The sequence below is a fragment of the Schistocerca gregaria genome, unplaced genomic scaffold (genome assembly GCF_023897955.1).
Source record: "Schistocerca gregaria isolate iqSchGreg1 unplaced genomic scaffold, iqSchGreg1.2 ptg000180l, whole genome shotgun sequence".
Lineage (NCBI taxonomy): Eukaryota > Metazoa > Arthropoda > Insecta > Orthoptera > Acrididae > Schistocerca > Schistocerca gregaria.
Window position 1 is genome coordinate 1,141,812 of NW_026061730.1, and position 17,497 is coordinate 1,159,308.

Here is a 17,497-nt window from a genome sequence, read left to right on the forward strand (position 1 = left end):
TTGCTACGGCATCTGTTATCAGCAGTCACAACCAGCAACACCAGTAGCAGCCGACTGCACGCAAAGAATGGGAACGTGCAGAGGGATTTACGTGAAATCGGCGCAATTGTGGATGCTAATCGTTCACTTGTATCTGCCTACACACCTCTGCCGGTTGGGAATTATTCCACTTGCATGGCAAGGTGCTCATGTAGGTGCGTTAAAAATTCTGGAGGCGCTGGGTATCGATCCCAGTACCTCTCGCACGCTAAGCGAGCGCTCTACCATCTGAGCTACGCCCACCCCCCCGATAACTAGTAGTGCTACATACAGTCATATCAACGTCACAGACCCTTGCACTCCCATTATTCCGCAGACAAACACTACTCTCTATGTATCAGTGAGGGTGTCTTTCAGGTTTCGTGCATTCTGTATCGAATCGTAGTTGGCCACAATGAAAGTGGCACGCATAACGTCGAAAATAGAGTTCAGACACCGCTCTGAGTAAGACGAACGTGTTGTCCACCTCTAGACTTCAATGACGTTAAGCCGTGATACCTAAGACAGATCTGCACTCGATGACACCACGATAACAGCCGGTCCCCACACTTACATCTTGCTCTCCTTATGACAGTATACATCGTATCAGTCTGTGACGCTGGTTTTGCAACTTCTTGCGTGCGTTTATGTTCGCCGCGACCAACACTTACCATGCACTGAACACAAAACATGGAGGAGCCGGGGCTTGAACCCGAGACCGTTCACACGCTAAGCGAACGATCTGCCAACTGAGCTACAGCTACACACACCACCAAGCCTGGCTATTCTCCATTCTTTGCGACTCTGATGTGCACGGACACGATGGTTGGTTGGTTTGTAGCGGCGAAGGTACCAGAATACAAAGGCGCGGACACGTTCATATACACAAGAGTTCCAAGTAGTTTCGATGCTCTGGTATTACGAATGCAAATTCCGTCTGTTTTGAACGTCTTAAATTGAAAGGGCGGTCACAAATTGGTCCATTTCACCCCTTGTCCACAATCACACAGCACCTGAGGTAACAAGCACATCTCGAGCCCCATTGTGCCCTCCATTGTTCATGCCAACTCAGTGCCTCGCTCTTTGCTACTGTGTAAAACTCTTGTCGTCCAACTGCAAAACACTGCGACACAACAAGTTTCCGCGTCCCCATTGCACTGATCGTACTACGAAACGCTCCCCAAACTTGGCAATCACCCATGCAGATGACTTTTCCGACTTTACACGACGCTCACGCTAGTGACAGCCTTATTTATAGTTCGACGTCGCGCCAAAGCGAATGAGCACATTTCGCCTACGGCTTAGGCCGCTCTTCTAGTGTGGCTGCTCTGTGTCTGCAGGCAGCGAGGGGCTGCAAGCTTCCTGTGTTCGCACCTATATCACCTGTGCTTCCTTGTCAGAGACAGACTATCGCAAAACACTCCATGAATTGATTGCTACGGCATCTGTTATCAGCAGTCACAACCAGCAATACCAGTAGCACCGACTGCACGCAAAGAATGGGAACGTGCAGAGGGATTTACGTGAAATCGGCGCAATTGTGGATGCTAATCGTTCGCTTGTATCTGCCTACACACCTCTGCCGGTTGGGAATTATTCCACTTGCATGGCAAGGTGCTCATGTAGGTGCGTTAAAAATTCTGGAGGCGCTGGGTATCGATCCCAGTACCTCTCGCACGCTAAGCGAGCGCTCTACCATCTGAGCTAAGCCCACCCCCCCGATAACTAGTAGTGCTACATACAGTCATATCAACGTCACAGACCCTTGCACTCCCATTATTCCGCAGACAAACACTACTCTCTATGTATCAGTGAGGGTGTCTTTCAGGTTTCGTGCATTCTGTATCGAATCGTAGTTGGCCACAATGAAAGTGGCACGCATAACGTCGAAAATAGAGTTCAGACACCGCTCTGAGTAAGACGAACGTGTTGTCCACCTCTAGACTTCAATGACGTTAAGCCGTGATACCTAAGACAGATCTGCACTCGATGACACCACGATAACAGCCGGTCCCCACACTTACATCTTGCTCTCCTTATGACAGTATACATCGTATCAGTCTGTGACGCTGGTTTTGCAACTTCTTGCGTGCGTTTATGTTCGCCGCGACCAACACTTACCATGCACTGAACACAAAACATGGAGGAGCCGGGGCTTGAACCCGAGACCGTTCACACGCTAAGCGAACGATCTGCCAACTGAGCTACAGCTACACACACGACCAAGCCTGGCTATTCTCCATTCTTTGCGACTCTGATGTGCACGGACACGATGGTTGGTTGGTTTGTAGCGGCGAAGGTACCAGAATACAAAGGCGCGGACACGTTCATATACACAAGAGTTCCAAGTAGTTTCGATGCTCTGGTATTACGAATGCTAATTCCGTCTGTTTTGAACGTCTTAAATTGAAAGGGCGGTCACAAATTGGTCCATTTCACTCCTTGTCCACAATCACGCAGCACCTGAGGTAACAAGCACATCTCGAGCCCCATTGTGCTCTCCATTGTTCATGCCAACTCAGTGCCTCGCTCTTTGCTACTGTGTAAAACTCTTGTCGTCCAACTGCAAAACACTGGGACACAACAAGTTTCCGCGTCCCCATTGCACTGATCGTACTACGAAACGCTCCCCAAACTTGGCAATCACCCATGCAGATGACTTTTCCGACTTTACACGACGCTCACGCTAGTGACAGCCTTATTTATAGTTCGACGTCGCGCCAAAGCGAATGAGCACATTTCGCCTACGGCTTAGGCCGCTCTTCTAGTGTGGCTGCTCTGTGTCTGCAGGCAGCGAGGGGCTGCAAGCTTCCTGTGTTCGCACCTATATCACCTGTGCTTCCTTGTCAGAGACAGACTATCGCAAAACATACAACTCACTCCATGAATTGATTGCTACGGCATCTGTTATCAGCAGTCACAACCAGCAATACCAGTAGCACCGACTGCACGCAAAGAATGGGAACGTGCAGAGGGATTTACGTGAAATCGGCGCAATTGTGGATGCTAATCGTTCGCTTGTATCTGCCTACACACCTCTGCCGGTTGGGAATTATTCCACTTGCATGGCAAGGTGCTCATGTAGGTGCGTTAAAAATTCTGGAGGCGCTGGGTATCGATCCCAGTACCTCTCGCACGCTAAGCGAGCGCTCTACCATCTGAACTAAGCCCACCCCCCCGATAACTAGTAGTGCTACATACAGTCATATCAACGTCACAGACCCTTGCACTCCCATTATTCCGCAGACAAACACTACTCTCTATGTATCAGTGAGGGTGTCTTTCAGGTTTCGTGCATTCTGTATCGAATCGTAGTTGGCCACAATGAAAGTGGCACGCATAACGTCGAAAATAGAGTTCAGACACCGCTCTGAGTAAGACGAACGTGTTGTCCACCTCTAGACTTCAATGACGTTAAGCCGTGATACCTAAGACAGATCTGCACTCGATGACACCACGATAACAGCCGGTCCCCACACTTACATCTTGCTCTCCTTATGACAGTATACATCGTATCAGTCTGTGACGCTGGTTTTGCAACTTCTTGCGTGCGTTTATGTTCGCCGCGACCAACACTTACCATGCACTGAACACAAAACATGGAGGAGCCGGGGCTTGAACCCGAGACCGTTCACACGCTAAGCGAACGATCTGCCAACTGAGCTACAGCTACACACACCACCAAGCCTGGCTATTCTCCATTCTTTGCGACTCTGATGTGCACGGACACGATGGTTGGTTGGTTTGTAGCGGCGAAGGTACCAGAATACAAAGGCGCGGACACGTTCATATACACAAGAGTTCCAAGTAGTTTCGATGCTCTGGTATTACGAATGCAAATTCCGTCTGTTTTGAACGTCTTAAATTGAAAGGGCGGTCACAAATTGGTCCATTTCACTCCTTGTCCACAATCACACAGCACCTGAGGTAACAAGCACATCTCGAGCCCCATTGTGCTCTCCATTGTTCATGCCAACTCAGTGCCTCGCTCTTTGCTACTGTGTAAAACTCTTGTCGTCCAACTGCAAAACACTGGGACACAACAAGTTTCCGCGTCCCCATTGCACTGATCGTACTACGAAACGCTCCCCAAACTTGGCAATCACCCATGCAGATGACTTTTCCGACTTTACACGACGCTCACGCTAGTGACAGCCTTATTTATAGTTCGACGTCGCGCCAAAGCGAATGAGCACATTTCGCCTACGGCTTAGGCCGCTCTTCTAGTGTGGCTGCTCTGTGTCTGCAGGCAGCGAGGGGCTGCAAGCTTCCTGTGTTCGCACCTATATCACCTGTGCTTCCTTGTCAGAGACAGACTATCGCAAAACATACAACTCACTCCATGAATTGATTGCTACGGCATCTGTTATCAGCAGTCACAACCAGCAATACCAGTAGCACCGACTGCACGCAAAGAATGGGAACGTGCAGAGGGATTTACGTGAAATCGGCGCAATTGTGGATGCTAATCGTTCGCTTGTATCTGCCTACACACCTCTGCCGGTTGGGAATTATTCCACTTGCATGGCAAGGTGCTCATGTAGGTGCGTTAAAAATTCTGGAGGCGCTGGGTATCGATCCCAGTACCTCTCGCACGCTAAGCGAGCGCTCTACCATCTGAGCTAAGCCCACCCCCCCGATAACTAGTAGTGCTACATACAGTCATATCAACGTCACAGACCCTTGCACTCCCATTATTCCGCAGACAAACACTACTCTCTATGTATCAGTGAGGGTGTCTTTCAGGTTTCGTGCATTCTGTATCGAATCGTAGTTGGCCACAATGAAAGTGGCACGCATAACGTCGAAAATAGAGTTCAGACACCGCTCTGAGTAAGACGAACGTGTTGTCCACCTCTAGACTTCAATGACGTTAAGCCGTGATACCTAAGACAGATCTGCACTCGATGACACCACGATAACAGCCGGTCCCCACACTTACATCTTGCTCTCCTTATGACAGTATACATCGTATCAGTCTGTGACGCTGGTTTTGCAACTTCTTGCGTGCGTTTATGTTCGCCGCGACCAACACTTACCATGCACTGAACACAAAACATGGAGGAGCCGTGGCTTGAACCCGAGACCGTTCACACGCTAAGCGAACGATCTGCCAACTGAGCTACAGCTACACACACCACCAAGCCTGGCTATTCTCCATTCTTTGCGACTCTGATGTGCACGGACACGATGGTTGGTTGGTTTGTAGCGGCGAAGGTACCAGAATACAAAGGCGCGGACACGTTCATATACACAAGAGTTCCAAGTAGTTTCGATGCTCTGGTATTACGAATGCAAATTCCGTCTGTTTTGAACGTCTTAAATTGAAAGGGCGGTCACAAATTGGTCCATTTCACTCCTTGTCCACAATCACACAGCACCTGAGGTAACAAGCACATCTCGAGCCCCATTGTGCTCTCCATTGTTCATGCCAACTCAGTGCCTCGCTCTTTGCTACTGTGTAAAACTCTTGTCGTCCAACTGCAAAACACTGGGACACAACAAGTTTCCGCGTCCCCATTGCACTGATCGTACTACGAAACGCTCCCCAAACTTGGCAATCACCCATGCAGATGACTTTTCCGACTTTACACGACGCTCACGCTAGTGACAGCCTTATTTATAGTTCGACGTCGCGCCAAAGCGAATGAGCACATTTCGCCTACGGCTTAGGCCGCTCTTCTAGTGTGGCTGCTCTGTGTCTGCAGGCAGCGAGGGGCTGCAAGCTTCCTGTGTTCGCACCTATATCACCTGTGCTTCCTTGTCAGAGACAGACTATCGCAAAACATACAACTCACTCCATGAATTGATTGCTACGGCATCTGTTATCAGCAGTCACAACCAGCAACACCAGTAGCAGCCGACTGCACGCAAAGAATGGGAACGTGCAGAGGGATTTACGTGAAATCGGCGCAATTGTGGATGCTAATCGTTCGCTTGTATCTGCCTACACACCTCTGCCGGTTGGGAATTATTCCACTTGCATGGCAAGGTGCTCATGTAGGTGCGTTAAAAATTCTGGAGGCGCTGGGTATCGATCCCAGTACCTCTCACACGCTAAGCGAGCGCTCTACCATCTGAGCTACGCCCACCCCCCCGATAACTAGTAGTGCTACATACAGTCATATCAACGTCACAGACCCTTGCACTCCCATTATTCCGCAGACAAACACTACTCTCTATGTATCAGTGAGGGTGTCTTTCAGGTTTCGTGCATTCTGTATCGAATCGTAGTTGGCCACAATGAAAGTGGCACGCATAACGTCGAAAATAGAGTTCAGACACCGCTCTGAGTAAGACGAACGTGTTGTCCACCTCTAGACTTCAATGACGTTAAGCCGTGATACCTAAGACAGATCTGCACTCGATGACACCACGATAACAGCCGGTCCCCACACTTACATCTTGCTCTCCTTATGACAGTATACATCGTATCAGTCTGTGACGCTGGTTTTGCAACTTCTTGCGTGCGTTTATGTTCGCCGCGACCAACACTTACCATGCACTGAACACAAAACATGGAGGAGCCGGGGCTTGAACCCGAGACCGTTCACACGCTAAGCGAACGATCTGCCAACTGAGCTACAGCTACACACACCACCAAGCCTGGCTATTCTCCATTCTTTGCGACTCTGATGTGCACGGACACGATGGTTGGTTGGTTTGTAGCGGCGAAGGTACCAGAATACAAAGGCGCGGACACGTTCATATACACAAGAGTTCCAAGTAGTTTCGATGCTCTGGTATTACGAATGCAAATTCCGTCTGGTTTGAACGTCTTAAATTGAAAGGGCGGTCACAAATTGGTCCATTTCACTCCTTGTCCACAATCACACAGCACCTGAGGTAACAAGCACATCTCGAGCCCCATTGTGCTCTCCATTGTTCATGCCAACTCAGTGCCTCGCTCTTTGCTACTGTGTAAAACTCTTGTCGTCCAACTGCAAAACACTGGGACACAACAAGTTTCCGCGTCCCCATTGCACTGATCGTACTACGAAACGCTCCCCAAACTTGGCAATCACCCATGCAGATGACTTTTCCGACTTTACACGACGCTCACGCTAGTGACAGCCTTATTTATAGTTCGACGTCGCGCCAAAGCGAATGAGCACATTTCGCCTACGGCTTAGGCCGCTCTTCTAGTGTGGCTGCTCTGTGTCTGCAGGCAGCGAGGGGCTGCAAGCTTCCTGTGTTCGCACCTATATCACCTGTGCTTCCTTGTCAGAGTCAGACTATCGCAAAACATACAACTCACTCCATGAATTGATTGCTACGGCATCTGTTATCAGCAGTCACAACCAGCAACACCAGTAGCAGCCGACTGCACGCAAAGAATGGGAACGTGCAGAGGGATTTACGTGAAATCGGCGCAATTGTGGATGCTAATCGTTCGCTTGTATCTGCCTACACACCTCTGCCGGTTGGGAATTATTCCACTTGCATGGCAAGGTGCTCATGTAGGTGCGTTAAAAATTCTGGAGGCGCTGGGTATCGATCCCAGTACCTCTCACACGCTAAGCGAGCGCTCTACCATCTGAGCTACGCCCACCCCCCCGATAACTAGTAGTGCTACATACAGTCATATCAACGTCACAGACCCTTGCACTCCCATTATTCCGCAGACAAACACTACTCTCTATGTATCAGTGAGGGTGTCTTTCAGGTTTCGTGCATTCTGTATCGAATCGTAGTTGGCCACAATGAAAGTGGCACGCATAACGTCGAAAATAGAGTTCAGACACCGCTCTGAGTAAGACGAACGTGTTGTCCACCTCTAGACTTCAATGACGTTAAGCCGTGATACCTAAGACAGATCTGCACTCGATGACACCACGATAACAGCCGGTCCCCACACTTACATCTTGCTCTCCTTATGACAGTATACATCGTATCAGTCTGTGACGCTGGTTTTGCAACTTCTTGCGTGCGTTTATGTTCGCCGCGACCAACACTTACCATGCACTGAACACAAAACATGGAGGAGCCGGGGCTTGAACCCGAGACCGTTCACACGCTAAGCGAACGATCTGCCAACTGAGCTACAGCTACACACACCACCAAGCCTGGCTATTCTCCATTCTTTGCGACTCTGATGTGCACGGACACGATGGTTGGTTGGTTTGTAGCGGCGAAGGTACCAGAATACAAAGGCGCGGACACGTTCATATACACAAGAGTTCCAAGTAGTTTCGATGCTCTGGTATTACGAATGCAAATTCCGTCTGGTTTGAACGTCTTAAATTGAAACGGCGGTCACAAATTGGTCCATTTCACTCCTTGTCCACAATCACACAGCACCTGAGGTAACAAGCACATCTCGAGCCCCATTGTGCTCTCCATTGTTCATGCCAACTCAGTGCCTCGCTCTTTGCTACTGTGTAAAACTCTTGTCGTCCAACTGCAAAACACTGGGACACAACAAGTTTCCGCGTCCCCATTGCACTGATCGTACTACGAAACGCTCCCCAAACTTGGCAATCACCCATGCAGATGACTTTTCCGACTTTACACGACGCTCACGCTAGTGACAGCCTTATTTATAGTTCGACGTCGCGCCAAAGCGAATGAGCACATTTCGCCTACGGCTTAGGCCGCTCTTCTAGTGTGGCTGCTCTGTGTCTGCAGGCAGCGAGGGGCTGCAAGCTTCCTGTGTTCGCACCTATATCACCTGTGCTTCCTTGTCAGAGACAGACTATCGCAAAACATACAACTCACTCCATGAATTGATTGCTACGGCATCTGTTATCAGCAGTCACAACCAGCAATACCAGTAGCACCGACTGCACGCAAAGAATGGGAACGTGCAGAGGGATTTACGTGAAATCGGCGCAATTGTGGATGCTAATCGTTCGCTTGTATCTGCCTACACACCTCTGCCGGTTGGGAATTATTCCACTTGCATGGCAAGGTGCTCATGTAGGTGCGTTAAAAATTCTGGAGGCGCTGGGTATCGATCCCAGTACCTCTCGCACGCTAAGCGAGCGCTCTACCATCTGAGCTAAGCCCACCCCCCCGATAACTAGTAGTGCTACATACAGTCATATCAACGTCACAGACCCTTGCACTCCCATTATTCCGCAGACAAACACTACTCTCTATGTATCAGTGAGGGTGTCTTTCAGGTTTCGTGCATTCTGTATCGAATCGTAGTTGGCCACAATGAAAGTGGAACGCATAACGTCGAAAATAGAGTTCAGACACCGCTCTGAGTAAGACGAACGTGTTGTCCACCTCTAGACTTCAATGACGTTAAGCCGTGATACCTAAGACAGATCTGCACTCGATGACACCACGATAACAGCCGGTCCCCACACTTACATCTTGCTCTCCTTATGACAGTATACATCGTATCAGTCTGTGACGCTGGTTTTGCAACTTCTTGCGTGCGTTTATGTTCGCCGCGACCAACACTTACCATGCACTGAACACAAAACATGGAGGAGCCGGGGCTTGAACCCGAGACCGTTCACACGCTAAGGGAACGATCTGCCAACTGAGCTACAGCTACACACACCACCAAGCCTGGCTATTCTCCATTCTTTGCGACTCTGATGTGCACGGACACGATGGTTGGTTGGTTTGTAGCGGCGAAGGTACCAGAATACAAAGGCGCGGACACGTTCATATACACAAGAGTTCCAAGTAGTTTCGATGCTCTGGTATTACGAATGCAAATTCCGTCTGTTTTGAACGTCTTAAATTGAAAGGGCGGTCACAAATTGGTCCATTTCACTCCTTGTCCACAATCACACAGCACCTGAGGTAACAAGCACATCTCGAGCCCCATTGTGCTCTCCATTGTTCATGCCAACTCAGTGCCTCGCTCTTTGCTACTGTGTAAAACTCTTGTCGTCCAACTGCAAAACACTGGGACACAACAAGTTTCCGCGTCCCCATTGCACTGATCGTACTACGAAACGCTCCCCAAACTTGGCAATCACCCATGCAGATGACTTTTCCGACTTTACACGACGCTCACGCTAGTGACAGCCTTATTTATAGTTCGACGTCGCGCCAAAGCGAATGAGCACATTTCGCCTACGGCTTAGGCCGCTCTTCTAGTGTGGCTGCTCTGTGTCTGCAGGCAGCGAGGGGCTGCAAGCTTCCTGTGTTCGCACCTATATCACCTGTGCTTCCTTGTCAGAGACAGACTATCGCAAAACATACAACTCACTCCATGAATTGATTGCTACGGCATCTGTTATCAGCAGTCACAACCAGCAATACCAGTAGCACCGACTGCACGCAAAGAATGGGAACGTGCAGAGGGATTTACGTGAAATCGGCGCAATTGTGGATGCTAATCGTTCGCTTGTATCTGCCTACACACCTCTGCCGGTTGGGAATTATTCCACTTGCATGGCAAGGTGCTCATGTAGGTGCGTTAAAAATTCTGGAGGCGCTGGGTATCGATCCCAGTACCTCTCGCACGCTAAGCGAGCGCTCTACCATCTGAGCTAAGCCCACCCCCCCGATAACTAGTAGTGCTACATACAGTCATATCAACGTCACAGACCCTTGCACTCCCATTATTCCGCAGACAAACACTACTCTCTATGTATCAGTGAGGGTGTCTTTCAGGTTTCGTGCATTCTGTATCGAAGCGTAGTTGGCCACAATGAAAGTGGCACGCATAACGTCGAAAATAGAGTTCAGACACCGCTCTGAGTAAGACGAACGTGTTGTCCACCTCTAGACTTCAATGACGTTAAGCCGTGATACCTAAGACAGATCTGCACTCGATGACACCACGATAACAGCCGGTCCCCACACTTACATCTTGCTCTCCTTATGACAGTATACATCGTATCAGTCTGTGACGCTGGTTTTGCAACTTCTTGCGTGCGTTTATGTTCGCCGCGACCAACACTTACCATGCACTGAACACAAAACATGGAGGAGCCGGGGCTTGAACCCGAGACCGTTCACACGCTAAGCGAACGATCTGCCAACTGAGCTACAGCTACACACACCACCAAGCCTGGCTATTCTCCATTCTTTGCGACTCTGATGTGCACGGACACGATGGTTGGTTGGTTTGTAGCGGCGAAGGTACCAGAATACAAAGGCGCGGACACGTTCATATACACAAGAGTTCCAAGTAGTTTCGATGCTCTGGTATTACGAATGCAAATTCCGTCTGGTTTGAACGTCTTAAATTGAAACGGCGGTCACAAATTGGTCCATTTCACTCCTTGTCCACAATCACACAGCACCTGAGGTAACAAGCACATCTCGAGCCCCATTGTGCTCTCCATTGTTCATGCCAACTCAGTGCCTCGCTCTTTGCTACTGTGTAAAACTCTTGTCGTCCAACTGCAAAACACTGGGACACAACAAGTTTCCGCGTCCCCATTGCACTGATCGTACTACGAAACGCTCCCCAAACTTGACAATCACCCATGCAGATGACTTTTCCGACTTTACACGACGCTCACGCTAGTGACAGCCTTATTTATAGTTCGACGTCGCGCCAAAGCGAATGAGCACATTTCGCCTACGGCTTAGGCCGCTCTTCTAGTGTGGCTGCTCTGTGTCTGCAGGCAGCGAGGGGCTGCAAGCTTCCTGTGTTCGCACCTATATCACCTGTGCTTCCTTGTCAGAGACAGACTATCGCAAAACATACAACTCACTCCATGAATTGATTGCTACGGCATCTGTTATCAGCAGTCACAACCAGCAACACCAGTAGCAGCCGACTGCACGCAAAGAATGGGAACGTGCAGAGGGATTTACGTGAAATCGGCGCAATTGTGGATGCTAATCGTTCGCTTGTATCTGCCTACACACCTCTGCCGGTTGGGAATTATTCCACTTGCATGGCAAGGTGCTCATGTAGGTGCGTTAAAAATTCTGGAGGCGCTGGGTATCGATCCCAGTACCTCCCACACGCTAAGCGAGCGCTCTACCATCTGAGCTACGCCCACCCCCCCGATAACTAGTAGTGCTACATACAGTCATATCAACGTCACAGACCCTTGCACTCCCATTATTCCGCAGACAAACACTACTCTCTATGTATCAGTGAGGGTGTCTTTCAGGTTTCGTGCATTCTGTATCGAATCGTAGTTGGCCACAATGAAAGTGGCACGCATAACGTCGAAAATAGAGTTCAGACACCGCTCTGAGTAAGACGAACGTGTTGTCCACCTCTAGACTTCAATGACGTTAAGCCGTGATACCTAAGACAGATCTGCACTCGATGACACCACGATAACAGCCGGTCCCCACACTTACATCTTGCTCTCCTTATGACAGTATACATCGTATCAGTCTGTGACGCTGGTTTTGCAACTTCTTGCGTGCGTTTATGTTCGCCGCGACCAACACTTACCATGCACTGAACACAAAACATGGAGGAGCCGGGGCTTGAACCCGAGACCGTTCACACGCTAAGCGAACGATCTGCCAACTGAGCTACAGCTACACACACCACCAAGCCTGGCTATTCTCCATTCTTTGCGACTCTGATGTGCACGGACACGATGGTTGGTTGGTTTGTAGCGGCGAAGGTACCAGAATACAAAGGCGCGGACACGTTCATATACACAAGAGTTCCAAGTAGTTTCGATGCTCTGGTATTACGAATGCAAATTCCGTCTGGTTTGAACGTCTTAAATTGAAACGGCGGTCACAAATTGGTCCATTTCACTCCTTGTCCACAATCACACAGCACCTGAGGTAACAAGCACATCTCGAGCCCCATTGTGCTCTCCATTGTTCATGCCAACTCAGTGCCTCGCTCTTTGCTACTGTGTAAAACTCTTGTCGTCCAACTGCAAAACACTGGGACACAACAAGTTTCCGCGTCCCCATTGCACTGATCGTACTACGAAACGCTCCCCAAACTTGGCAATCACCCATGCAGATGACTTTTCCGACTTTACACGACGCTCACGCTAGTGACAGCCTTATTTATAGTTCGACGTCGCGCCAAAGCGAATGAGCACATTTCGCCTACGGCTTAGGCCGCTCTTCTAGTGTGGCTGCTCTGTGTCTGCAGGCAGCGAGGGGCTGCAAGCTTCCTGTGTTCGCACCTATATCACCTGTGCTTCCTTGTCAGAGACAGACTATCGCAAAACATACAACTCACTCCATGAATTGATTGCTACGGCATCTGTTATCAGCAGTCACAACCAGCAATACCAGTAGCACCGACTGCACGCAAAGAATGGGAACGTGCAGAGGGATTTACGTGAAATCGGCGCAATTGTGGATGCTAATCGTTCGCTTGTATCTGCCTACACACCTCTGCCGGTTGGGAATTATTCCACTTGCATGGCAAGGTGCTCATGTAGGTGCGTTAAAAATTCTGGAGGCGCTGGGTATCGATCCCAGTACCTCTCGCACGCTAAGCGAGCGCTCTACCATCTGAGCTAAGCCCACCCCCCCGATAACTAGTAGTGCTACATACAGTCATATCAACGTCACAGACCCTTGCACTCCCATTATTCCGCAGACAAACACTACTCTCTATGTATCAGTGAGGGTGTCTTTCAGGTTTCGTGCATTCTGTATCGAATCGTAGTTGGCCACAATGAAAGTGGAACGCATAACGTCGAAAATAGAGTTCAGACACCGCTCTGAGTAAGACGAACGTGTTGTCCACCTCTAGACTTCAATGACGTTAAGCCGTGATACCTAAGACAGATCTGCACTCGATGACACCACGATAACAGCCGGTCCCCACACTTACATCTTGCTCTCCTTATGACAGTATACATCGTATCAGTCTGTGACGCTGGTTTTGCAACTTCTTGCGTGCGTTTATGTTCGCCGCGACCAACACTTACCATGCACTGAACACAAAACATGGAGGAGCCGGGGCTTGAACCCGAGACCGTTCACACGCTAAGGGAACGATCTGCCAACTGAGCTACAGCTACACACACCACCAAGCCTGGCTATTCTCCATTCTTTGCGACTCTGATGTGCACGGACACGATGGTTGGTTGGTTTGTAGCGGCGAAGGTACCAGAATACAAAGGCGCGGACACGTTCATATACACAAGAGTTCCAAGTAGTTTCGATGCTCTGGTATTACGAATGCAAATTCCGTCTGGTTTGAACGTCTTAAATTGAAAGGGCGGTCACAAATTGGTCCATTTCACTCCTTGTCCACAATCACACAGCACCTGAGGTAACAAGCACATCTCGAGCCCCATTGTGCTCTCCATTGTTCATGCCAACTCAGTGCCTCGCTCTTTGCTACTGTGTAAAACTCTTGTCGTCCAACTGCAAAACACTGGGACACAACAAGTTTCCGCGTCCCCATTGCACTGATCGTACTACGAAACGCTCCCCAAACTTGGCAATCACCCATGCAGATGACTTTTCCGACTTTACACGACGCTCACGCTAGTGACAGCCTTATTTATAGTTCGACGTCGCGCCAAAGCGAATGAGCACATTTCGCCTACGGCTTAGGCCGCTCTTCTAGTGTGGCTGCTCTGTGTCTGCAGGCAGCGAGGGGCTGCAAGCTTCCTGTGTTCGCACCTATATCACCTGTGCTTCCTTGTCAGAGACAGACTATCGCAAAACATACAACTCACTCCATGAATTGATTGCTACGGCATCTGTTATCAGCAGTCACAACCAGCAATACCAGTAGCACCGACTGCACGCAAAGAATGGGAACGTGCAGAGGGATTTACGTGAAATCGGCGCAATTGTGGATGCTAATCGTTCGCTTGTATCTGCCTACACACCTCTGCCGGTTGGGAATTATTCCACTTGCATGGCAAGGTGCTCATGTAGGTGCGTTAAAAATTCTGGAGGCGCTGGGTATCGATCCCAGTACCTCTCGCACGCTAAGCGAGCGCTCTACCATCTGAGCTAAGCCCACCCCCCCGATAACTAGTAGTGCTACATACAGTCATATCAACGTCACAGACCCTTGCACTCCCATTATTCCGCAGACAAACACTACTCTCTATGTATCAGTGAGGGTGTCTTTCAGGTTTCGTGCATTCTGTATCGAATCGTAGTTGGCCACAATGAAAGTGGCACGCATAACGTCGAAAATAGAGTTCAGACACCGCTCTGAGTAAGACGAACGTGTTGTCCACCTCTAGACTTCAATGACGTTAAGCCGTGATACCTAAGACAGATCTGCACTCGATGACACCACGATAACAGCCGGTCCCCACACTTACATCTTGCTCTCCTTATGACAGTATACATCGTATCAGTCTGTGACGCTGGTTTTGCAACTTCTTGCGTGCGTTTATGTTCGCCGCGACCAACACTTACCATGCACTGAACACAAAACATGGAGGAGCCGGGGCTTGAACCCGAGACCGTTCACACGCTAAGCGAACGATCTGCCAACTGAGCTACAGCTACACACACCACCAAGCCTGGCTATTCTCCATTCTTTGCGACTCTGATGTGCACGGACACGATGGTTGGTTGGTTTGTAGCGGCGAAGGTACCAGAATACAAAGGCGCGGACACGTTCATATACACAAGAGTTCCAAGTAGTTTCGATGCTCTGGTATTACGAATGCAAATTCCGTCTGGTTTGAACGTCTTAAATTGAAACGGCGGTCACAAATTGGTCCATTTCACTCCTTGTCCACAATCACACAGCACCTGAGGTAACAAGCACATCTCGAGCCCCATTGTGCCCTCCATTGTTCATGCCAACTCAGTGCCTCGCTCTTTGCTACTGTGTAAAACTCTTGTCGTCCAACTGCAAAACACTGGGACACAACAAGTTTCCGCGTCCCCATTGCACTGATCGTACTACGAAACGCTCCCCAAACTTGGCAATCACCCATGCAGATGACTTTTCCGACTTTACACGACGCTCACGCTAGTGACAGCCTTATTTATAGTTCGACGTCGCGCCAAAGCGAATGAGCACATTTCGCCTACGGCTTAGGCCGCTCTTCTAGTGTGGCTGCTCTGTGTCTGCAGGCAGCGAGGGGCTGCAAGCTTCCTGTGTTCGCACCTATATCACCTGTGCTTCCTTGTCAGAGACAGACTATCTCAAAACATACAACTCACTCCATGAATTGATTGCTACGGCATCTGTTATCAGCAGTCACAACCAGCAACACCAGTAGCAGCCGACTGCACGCAAAGAATGGGAACGTGCAGAGGGATTTACGTGAAATCGGCGCAATTGTGGATGCTAATCGTTCGCTTGTATCTGCCTACACACCTCTGCCGGTTGGGAATTATTCCACTTGCATGGCAAGGTGCTCATGTAGGTGCGTTAAAAATTCTGGAGGCGCTGGGTATCGATCCCGGTACCTCTCACACGCTAAGCGAGCGCTCTACCATCTGAGCTACGCCCACCCCCCCGATAACTAGTAGTGCTACATACAGTCATATCAACGTCACAGACCCTTGCACTCCCATTATTCCGCAGACAAACACTACTCTCTATGTATCAGTGAGGGTGTCTTTCAGGTTTCGTGCATTCTGTATCGAATCGTAGTTGGCCACAATGAAAGTGGCACGCATAACGTCGAAAATAGAGTTCAGACACCGCTCTGAGTAAGACGAACGTGTTGTCCACCTCTAGACTTCAATGACGTTAAGCCGTGATACCTAAGACAGATCTGCACTCGATGACACCACGATAACAGCCGGTCCCCACACTTACATCTTGCTCTCCTTATGACAGTATACATCGTATCAGTCTGTGACGCTGGTTTTGCAACTTCTTGCGTGCGTTTATGTTCGCCGCGACCAACACTTACCATGCACTGAACACAAAACATGGAGGAGCCGGGGCTTGAACCCGAGACCGTTCACACGCTAAGCGAACGATCTGCCAACTGAGCTACAGCTACACACACCACCAAGCCTGGCTATTCTCCATTCTTTGCGACTCTGATGTGCACGGACACGATGGTTGGTTGGTTTGTAGCGGCGAAGGTACCAGAATACAAAGGCGCGGACACGTTCATATACACAAGAGTTCCAAGTAGTTTCGATGCTCTGGTATTACGAATGCAAATTCCGTCTGGTTTGAACGTCTTAAATTGAAACGGCGGTCACAAATTGGTCCATTTCACTCCTTGTCCACAATCACACAGCACCTGAGGTAACAAGCACATCTCGAGCCCCATTGTGCTCTCCATTGTTCATGCCAACTCAGTGCCTCGCTCTTTGCTACTGTGTAAAACTCTTGTCGTCCAACTGCAAAACACTGGGACACAACAAGTTTCCGCGTCCCCATTGCACTGATCGTACTACGAAACGCTCCCCAAACTTGGCAATCACCCATGCAGATGACTTTTCCGACTTTACACGACGCTCACGCAACGCTCACGCTAGTGACAGCCTTATTTATAGTTCGACGTCGCGCCAAAGCGAATGAGCACATTTCTCCTACGGCTTAGGCCGCTCTTCTAGTGTGGCTGCTCTGTGTCTGCAGGCAGGGAGGGGCTGCAAGCTTCCTGTGTTCGCACCTATATCACCTGTGCTTCCTTGTCAGAGACAGACTATCGCAAAACATACA

General features: G+C 49.5%; 1 non-coding gene across 1 annotated transcript; it reads right to left on the bottom strand.

Moving 5' to 3' along the window:
* Window positions 1-209: 209 nt before the first annotated feature.
* Trnaa-agc (transfer RNA alanine (anticodon AGC)) lies at window positions 210-283 on the bottom strand. Its single transcript has one exon. It is a non-coding gene; the product is annotated as a tRNA-Ala (tRNA).
* Window positions 284-17,497: the final 17,214 nt, after the last annotated feature.